The sequence below is a fragment of the Procambarus clarkii genome, chromosome 10 (assembly GCF_040958095.1).
Source record: "Procambarus clarkii isolate CNS0578487 chromosome 10, FALCON_Pclarkii_2.0, whole genome shotgun sequence".
NCBI classification, from domain to species: domain Eukaryota; kingdom Metazoa; phylum Arthropoda; class Malacostraca; order Decapoda; family Cambaridae; genus Procambarus; species Procambarus clarkii.
The window spans coordinates 18,479,124-18,489,055 of NC_091159.1; positions in this window are offsets into that span (position 1 = coordinate 18,479,124).

Here is a 9,932-nt window from a genome sequence, read left to right on the forward strand (position 1 = left end):
CGTCCAAAGAGTCCACATAGGCCACATCGCCCACACTGTCCGCATCATCCAGGGAAACAGCCTCAGAACACTGACGCGTACGCTTCTGCAAAGGGATGGAAAGAGCAGAACTACAGTCGCCAACACACACAGACACGGCAGGCACCTCCCCCTGCCGAGACCCCCCCCCCCCCACTCCAAAACAAAAGGACCCGCGTCCCCGGGAGCTGGTACCACAACCACAGACGGGGGCAGGACATGGACATCCACTGGGACATCCACCACACGCAGTGCGGGCGACGGCCCAACACTCGTACACCCCAGTACTACAACTACCTCCGGGGCCACAGCAGGTAACAGACTGGACGTAGAAGGCATAGTATCCGCCTCAACAGGCAGAGCAGCAGACAAGCAATCAGGCGCCTCAGGCACAGCACCCACTCCATCCTCAGAAACGTCTGAAGTCAACAGGGGTGGAAAGTCCTCCTAACGAAAAACATGCACCCTGCCAGTTGCTCCCACGTCGCACGCTGCAGTGAGATGACCCACATTACCACACCTGTAACAGGTGCGCGGTTGCCCATGATACTGGCAGCGGAGCATATAACCCAACACGGACACAGAGGACGGAACACTACTCTTCAGAGACATGGTCAGGGTGCGGGAACCGTCAAGCATCCCAGTACAGGTGCCCTGCAAGTACCTTGTCCCAACGAATGCTTAGCACAGTACACAACCGTCCAAACACAGCAGTTAGGAGATCGTCGTTAAACTCGAAGGGGGCACCACGCACCGACACATACATCAAGGCGACGCTAAGGTTCACTACCTTAACAGAACCGGCAGCATCAGGGAGAGGGTAAACATGACCCTCACACCGCCCCAGAAACGCCTGAAATGCAGCCTGATGGCGAAATTTGACCACGGCACGGTTCCCCTGCAGCAGCTGGACGCCCACCAATTCCGACAACTGCACATGTAGAACATCCACCAGGGCAACACCAACCAACAAGTGGTCCACTGGCACCGTAAAAGCCAGACCAGCCGACGAGGTCCTCTTCAATGGAGGCCGATAAGACCCCATGTCTCCTCAACAGGTGTACCACGCCCACCCGGGGGAAAACACCCCCACAGCCATCACAGACACCCTCCTCACACAGGCACTAGGGTGGAACTGGCGAGCGCTACGAACGACATGTCTGCACCCAACAGCCGCCAACGAGCCACTCCCGTTATCCAGTCTGGATATGTATATTGTTACTGTGCCTTCTATTTCTCTCCAATGCCAGCGTTAAGAGTCATATCCTCTTACCTTGCAGGTTCCCTGAGATGCACAGATTCATTTGATATATGAGGCTAGATAATTTCTCCAGAAATTAGTAATCTATTATCATTTATAAGTTTTGCAGTCAAGGAGGGTAACGCCCCTTGTACATACAAAATGGCGACATCTCTAGGTTTTTGGCGCCTAGACGTGAGGTGCCAGCTGGCTGGTGATTGGCTGGCTGAGGTCACGTGACGTGATGTGACTGACCAATCAGAGCCCACTGTGACGTCACTGGGAGGCCTGGCACAGGACGGCAGGTTCACTGGCCAGCCAGAGTTCCACAGACTTATGGCACGAGCATTAGTGCATCAGTGAGCTCTCGAGATTGGAAGTTCTGGGAGCCTCACTCAGTGGATTTGACCAGCCATCACAGTCTACCATTGTCGCAGAGAAATAGGTGCTCCTGGGGAGTACGAAGAAGCCGAGTTTAGTGGGCAAAGAAGTGCCAAGTACTCGTCGGCAACGGAAGGTGAGAGGGGGTGCAGTGAGGGCAAGTTCCGGCGCCCTGCGGTCCCGCCCTGGTACAAAGTGCAATGCTGTTGTGACTGGGTCACATCTACTGAGGTTCTGGAGGGAAGACACCGCATCTGGATCCCAGAGAAAACGTCTCGTTGAAGGAGCGAGTGTGGACAGTAACTTGCTCAGTGCCCACTGGTTGGACCAGTTGGGAAAACCTGAATCCAGGGATTAGGTACGGCGACGTGTGAGGCCCTGTGACACGCCAAGAAGCGACCTAGGAATCGTATACCTTCTACCATCGGAGGATAGGCGTCGATGGACAGAAGTGATTAAGGTAGATCATTATTTCCCTCCCATTGCCCCTTGATGATTAGGCTAGGTAGGTCCAGTGCATATAAAATCAAATCAAATGTTTATTCAGGTAAAGTACATACATACAAGGTAAAATACAAACATTGTTGGATTTATAGATAGAGCTAGTACATACAATGCCTAAAGCCACTATTACGCAAAGTGTTTCGGGCATATATATATCATTAGTGTATTTCTTATTATATTAGTATTAGAGTAGGCTGTAGGTCAGTCAGTATTACTACTGGAGAACACAGCGTGGGATCGAGTGGCAGTTGGTGGCCAAGGAGATGACGTCGACGAAGCCACCCCACCTCGAGAGGGTCAGAGTCCCCCATTTAAATTTGCCCAGCTATCTGAGATGCCAAAGGCGGCGAGAGGAGTGCTGCCAACATTCTCCAGATTGTCTATTTCATATATTTACTCATGTGTTATTTCTTATATGCTTAAATGTAGTTTTCGTTAGTAAACTTCATATTATTTTACTGATGTGTTTATGTGTGCCCTCCATCTCTCTTTGAGCAGTATGTAAGTGATACTATATGCACCACACTATGATTATTATTTATATTATGGAAAATATCCTAGTGACTGGCAGTATCTGAGTACACTGATATTTATGGAAACGTGCCCTAAGCTGGTAATACTGAACCAACACTGTAATCGTGGTAATGTATCATTGCCTGGCCACACAGAGTTTAACCCCTGAACTGCATTGCTGGGGTGCAGAGTTACAAACCCAGCTGGCGACCTAACGAGTAGTTGAGTGACACAGGTGTGAGACAAGTGACCTATGATCCATTTGTTACGACGGCCACTTCTCAGAGGAAGTGCTGTAGCTGGGCCATTCCATGTGAATTCACCAGAGGCCTCCCACTCGACCCTTTCTAAATCTAATGAAATTTTGTAATAAAGTAGCCATAGACCCCAAATGAAAATGTGCAAAATATTAGAGCTCAATCTGCTTTGGTTCTTAAATAACAGGTACACATTGAATGGGCTCTCGTCCTGTTAATGCATAAATACCACAAAAATTACCAACTTTGACCCTTTGTTAAATCAAGACTAGTGCCCAGAGAGGTGTAAAATTTGGCATACCAGGGCAACCTTTGGTGCAGGAATACATCAGTGCAATCAAAAATATAGTTTGGGTAGCCATTCAGCTACCAGTCCATGCTAATATCACTGCCAATATATCTCAAAATATCTCAATATGCGTCATTCCCAATTTGGTTTTGAGTGACACCATTGGATAAAGCAGATTTTTCTGTACAAGAGTAACTTTTATTTAGATTGGGATCTGAATTCCTAGTTCAGCCAGAGGACTCTGAAAATGATATACCTTGGTGCGATATCGAAAAAATCAAATGATGATTCTCCATCTTCTTTGTGCACTGATCATGACTGCTAGCAAATTGATATCCAAACTGATTGGAAAAATTTTAAGCTTCATTGGGTAGAACCGTATACATCAGACGAACATTAACCATACGTTCAATGAATTTGCAGACAACTTGTGAGGGCAATAGGGCAGAAGTCCTGAGGGGATGACCCGAGAGACCCTGGTTTCCGAACAGGGAGGACAACAGCATCGAGCCAGTCTTCAGGGACTGTCAACGACTCCCAGACCCAGGTTATGCAGACTCAGCAAATACTGAGACATGCATGGAAGGAGATGGTGAATCATCTCATAATAAATGTCATCGGAGCCCGCTGCCATAGCACCACAGAGGGCCAGGGCAGATTGAAGTTCAGAGAGAGAGAGAGAGAGAGAAGGAATCATTATAGGGAAGTCTGAGATGGATATGAAAATCTAAAGGATAAGATTCAAGAACAGGCTTATGAAGAAGAAAAAACTGAGGAAGATGAGAACCAGAGCTAGAAGACGAAAAGTGGGAACCCAGTTCAGCCACAACCTGCACTGGGTCCGCCGCAAGAGTATCACGGAGGTGAAGGACCAGCGAGACATCGGGAACGAACTTATCCGCTATCTAGCAGATACGCTTCCAGATTTGGGCAAAGGAATTTCGGACATAAAGGTGGAACCATAAGACTTCTAACACTCACGTTTAGCCGTACGGATGGTCCTATGGGCCAACACACTCGCTTTCCAAAACAAAAGAAAAGAATCAGCAATCTGCCGGCAGCGGTGTCTCTAACAGGTTGCACGCTTATAGCGGACAACCCGAGCACAGTCCACATTCCACCAGGAAACGCACCTCTGCATGCCTCGAGAGGTAGAAAGAGGAATAGAGCGGAGGGCAGCGTCGAAGACAGTGTCATGAAAAATAAGGAGGGCACGAGGGAGAGGCAGAATGGAGAGGTCGAAGAGAGTAGCACAGAAGGTAAAGAGGTTCCAGTCTGCCTTGGCAAACTGCCACCGAGGAAAGGAGAGGGGAGAAAGAGGAAAAGGGTTACAAGGATGGGGAAATGGTCACTGCTATGGAGGTCAAGAACCCGCCATGTGAAATCCATGTAAAGAGACAACGAGCAGAGAGAAAGATCAAGACAGGAAAGGGTGTGAGTCTGAGAGTCCAAATGAGTGGGCTCACCAGGATTCAGAAGAGACAGGGAAGAAGAGAAGACGAACGGTTCAAGAAGGCGACCCTGGGTGTTTGTCAGAACATCACCCCAGACGGTATGTCGACAATTGAAATCACACAGCAGGAGCACAGGCTCCGGCAAGGAGTCCAGTAGGTGTTTAAGATCAGGAAGAGAAAGGGGACATTTAGGGGAAGATAAATGGAACAAATCGTATACAATTTACTCACAAAAGACACGGGCAGCAGAACATTGGAGAGACAATGGAAAAAGTAGGGGGAAGAAGGTAATATCAGAACGAATAAAGAGAGCAGTAGAGTTATGGGTCCCAGCAAAACCTGGTGGGGGGGGGGGGAGAGAAAGGAAGAGCCACGGAAGTGATCAGGACAAGCACCAATCACCGGCTCCTGGAGACAGACACAAAGGGGCAAAAACTGTGAAATCAGAAGTTGGAGTTCATGGTAATTTGCGTAATATCCACGAACATTCCATTGAAGAATAGACCGACAAAAAGAGAAAGGACAGCAACAGAGAACAATGAAGAAACAAATGTAAAAAAAGGAACACAGTATGTTAAAGAAGGTCAGGATCAGGGTCAGCGAAGTCAGGGTTAGGGGGCATTGGTAAACTGAGTAAGGATGGAGGGAAGGGAGCAGGAGGACAAACCAGAGACGGATGGGTAGGGTCCGGAGGAGGAGGAGGAAACAACTGAGAGGGGCGGTCAAGGACAGCAGGAGGGGCAGAAACTGAAAAGCGCACCTCAGCAAGGGCAGCAACTGAGAGGGAAGCGGAGGCCAAAGAAACCTCCATAGCTGGGACAGGGGGCTCAACCACCGAAACGGGAGGGGATAAAGCGATAGAGTCAGAGGTGGGGGGGGGGGCAAGAAAGAAAGCAAAGCCTTCTTACCCGCCGGGGAGGAGGAAGGAGATGAGCCAGGCTTTGCTTCTGACTCAAAGAGTCAGGTGTTCCAGCAGCAACGTACTGGGCAACAGACTCGAGCATCTTAACAGAAGAAGAACGAGAGCTAACAAGACGAAGATTGCTGGGAGAGTGATGGACATCAGCCCATACAGACAGGCGGCATGGAGCGCTAAGAGACGGTGGAGAAGGATGGGAAGAAGTATCGGAGGGAAATGAGAAAAAAGACACAGGAGACATGACAGACTGGGTAGAAAGAAGGCAAACTCCAGACAGTGAACCAGGAGGGGGATCCTTCGGGACAGAACGTAAAGGAACAGGGGAGGAGGCGGTGGGCATGTCCGGGTCCAAGGCCTGGAAACGGTTGTGAGACTGAGGAAGGTGGGAAGGACAAGGTGAGGAAGAGCGCAACACGCGACGAGACGCTATAGGAGACGCCAGCGAAAGGGGGGGAGACAGCGAGCTTGGCGCCTCACCTCAGGAAAAGACAAAAGTTCCCGGTGCTTCAAGTTGAGGACGGCTGCCTCAAGTTTGTAAATGGGGGAAGTCACTCACGGGAGAAGGTAGGGTGGGCCGCATCTAAGGGCACCATGTCTGAACTTCCAGCACTTATTACAAAGCCGAGGAGAGGCAATGTACTCCTGAATGGAACATCTGGCACCAGCAAGAATAACAGAGGGCGGAAGTGTCCGACCATCAAAGGTAATCTTCATAACCCAAAGGGACAAACGGCGACGACCATGCCACGAGGAGGTCGAGTGAACGTATCCACCTGGAGAACAGAATGGCCTTGGGTCTCGAGGATATGTTTAATATCCTCGTGTCAGTCCTTGAGGTTCCTATTACCGGTTGCAACATGGTGCGGGAGAAGAACAGTGCCAACACTGGCTTTTAACCGAGTGTTCTAGGAGACATGAACAGAGGTCTCCCCAATGCAGGACAAGTGGGTGGCTGCATCCTGAGAAGGAGCAGCAATGACATGCATTCCTAGACGGATGGGGTTAAAAGTAACAGAGGCATCTACTGAATCAACAAGGTGCCTTTGGAGGGAGAAATCGTCAGGAGTAGAATCCAAATGATGAAGGTCAAAGTACTTAGTCCACGTATCAGGACCAAACAAGGCATGGTACGAATTAGTATGAGAAGGGAATGGAGCATGCAAGAGTGGCCCTGGCAGGGACGGTGGTGAGAACTCCTAGAGAGAGAGAGAGGGGTCAAAAACCCCAGTAGTCACAATGAGAGACGGAGCCGCACTAGGGGACGAGGTGGTCACCACTGGGGGCTTGGGGCTCGACCTTCTACAAAGGGAGGGGAGCGAGGGGGAGTAGTCCGGTCTAGGGCCCAAAGTAGCGGAGGCTACAGAGCCCGGTCTTCCAGCTCAGTCCGACTCAGGGGCCTGGTTACCTACCCCATAAACCTGGGTAAGAGAGGTCGTGTCGTCATCCATATAGCTATCATTTTAAACAATCTGGGGCCTGGAACCAAGGATATACCACTTACCAGGGCAGCCAGGGAGACTGAGCGCGGGCCAGTGTAGGAAGGGGTGCATCGTCCCCAGCAGTGCTTCCTCTTTTTAACAGAAGAGTCTTACTGCATCGTCCATTCTTCTACACTGGTGCAAAGACCTCATTCTCCCCTTTGCCCCAGCCTGGGCACACAGTCATCCACTTAGGGGAGCCCCTCACGGGCGACCCCTCCAGCGGGTGGTCCGTTACCTCACAAGACCCCGACGTTTGTGCTCGTTCCCATGTACAACTCCCAAAGAAGGACAGGAAAGGGGGCGGAGGCATCCCTCACCGGTCCCAGAGAGGTGTATGTGAGCCCCTTCACCACGACAAGGAAACACAATGGAGGGGGTTAACCATTCAAAGAGAATTAAAATTGTGGAATTTTCCCCTAGAAAATGAGGATATAATTACCACATCACCGAAATTAAATTCACCAGCTAATAATAATGTGAACTCATCTTAAAACATCAGTCTCTGGACTGCTAACATCATAAAAACACTTCACCGGAATGAACTTAATTATCAGTACTAAATTAAATATAAACCCTCTTTCCACTTCTTGATATAAACGCATGTGGTGAAGACGCCTGATGCCGGAGGGAGAGCGGAGGTAGCCATGTTAACCCTGAACGGTTCACTCGTTGTGTCGTGTTGTTATCCCCAATATTTGTGATCTACAAGTTATTCTCGCCGAGTTTGGCAGCACAAATCGACACTATCAAATCCAGGGAAGGCACTGAACCCGTACAGTATTCTTGAAGTAACAAAATGCCATTCATTATGTAATACGCTGTTACAGTTATGCCGTAGGACCCCCCATATCATCCTTCATTTCAGAATGTTATAATTTACATATAAACTGAATATTTTTTGTGTAGCAAATTTTACGGTGTAATGACTCGTTGGCAGGTAAATTGAGAGGTTAAGTTACTAATGTGGAGTCACTCAGAGACATTAGACCAGTGACTGATCTTCTCCCAACCTGCACGTAACGACGCCATGAGCACGAGACCACGTGACTGATCTTCTCCCATCCTGCACCTACTGATGCATGAGCACGAGACCACGTGACTGATCTTCTCCCATGCTGCACGTAACGACGCCATGAGCACGAGACCACGTGACTGGCTGGCTACTCACGTGTCCTACACCAGTATCACAATGCTGAAGCCTTCTAGTCTGATAATGCTTTAATTCTTACTAACAAATTTGAGCTAATCTATTAATTTCGATTAGGCACTATAGAAATAAATTAATTTATTAATTAATTATAATTAAATTATAAATAATTAAATACATTCATTAATAATTGTCACTAAAATAAATAATAAAATCCCACGAATCAGTTTTCTCCACACCCGCCCCCCTTCCCTGTCCCACCACACCGGCCCCCCCCCCACCTTGCCCCACCACACCCGTCCGCCTTCCTTGCACCACCACACCCGCCCCCCCACCTTGCCCCACCATACCCGCCCCCCTTCCTTGCCCCACCACACCCGCCCCCCCCCCACCTTGCCCCACCACACCCGCCCCCCTTCCTTGCACCACCACACCCGCCCCCCTTCCTTGCCCCACCACACCCGCCCCCCCACCTTGCCCCACCACACCCGCCCCCCTTCCTTGCCCCACCACACCCGCCCCCCCACCTTGCCCCACCACACCCGTCCCCCTTCCTTGCACCACCACACCCGCCCCCCCCACCTTGCCCCACCACACCCGCGCCCCTTCCTTGCCCCACCACACCCGCGCCCCTTCCTTGCACCACCACACCCGCCCCCCTTCCTTGCCCCACCACACCCGCCCCCCTTCCTTGCCCCACCACACTCGCCCCCCTTCCTTGCCCCACCACACCCGTCCCCCTTCCTTGCCCCACCACACCCGCCCCCCTTCCTTGCCCCACCACACCCGCCCCCCTTACTTGCACCACCACACCCGCCCCCCTTCCTTGCCCCACCACACCCGCCCCCCTTCCTTGCCCCACCACACCCGCCCCCCTTCCTTGCCCCACCACACTCGCCCCCCTTCCTTGCCCCACCACACCCGCCCCCCTTCCTTGCACCACCACACCCGCCCCCCTACCTTGCCCCACCACACCCGCCCCGTTTCCTTGCCCCACCACACCCGCTCCCCTTCCTTGCCCCACCACACCCGCCCCCCTTCCTTACCCCACCACACCCGCCCCCCTTCCTTGCCCCACCACACTCGCCCCCCTTCCTTGCCCCACCACACCCGTCCTCCTTCCTTGTCCCACCACACCCGTCCCCCTTCCTTGTCCCACCACACCCGCCCCCCTTCCTTGCCCCACCACACTCGCCCCCCTTCCTTGCCCCACCACACCCGTTTCCCTTCCTTGCCCCACCACACCCGCCCCCCTTCCATGCCCCACCACACCCGCCCCCCTTCCTTGTCCCACCACACCCGCCCCCCTTCCTTGCCCCACCACACCCGCCCCCCCTTCCTTGCCCCACCACACCCGCCCCCCTTCCTTGCCCCACCACACCCGCCCCCCTTCCTTGCCCCACCACACCCGCCCCCCTTCCTTGCCCCACCACACTCGCCCCCCTTCCTTGCCCCACCACACCCGTCCCCCTTCCTTGCCCCACCACACCCGCCCCCCTTCCATGCCCCACCACACCCGCCCCCCTTCCTTGCCCCACCACACTCGCCCCCCCTTCCTTGCCCCACCACACCCGTCCTCCTTCCTTGTCCCACCACACCCGTCCCCCTTCCTTGTCCCACCACACCCGCCCCCCCTTCCTTGCCCCACCACACCCGCCCCCCTTCCTTGCCCCACCACACCCGCCCCCCTTCCTTGCCCCACCACACCCGCCCCCCTTCCTTGCCCCAC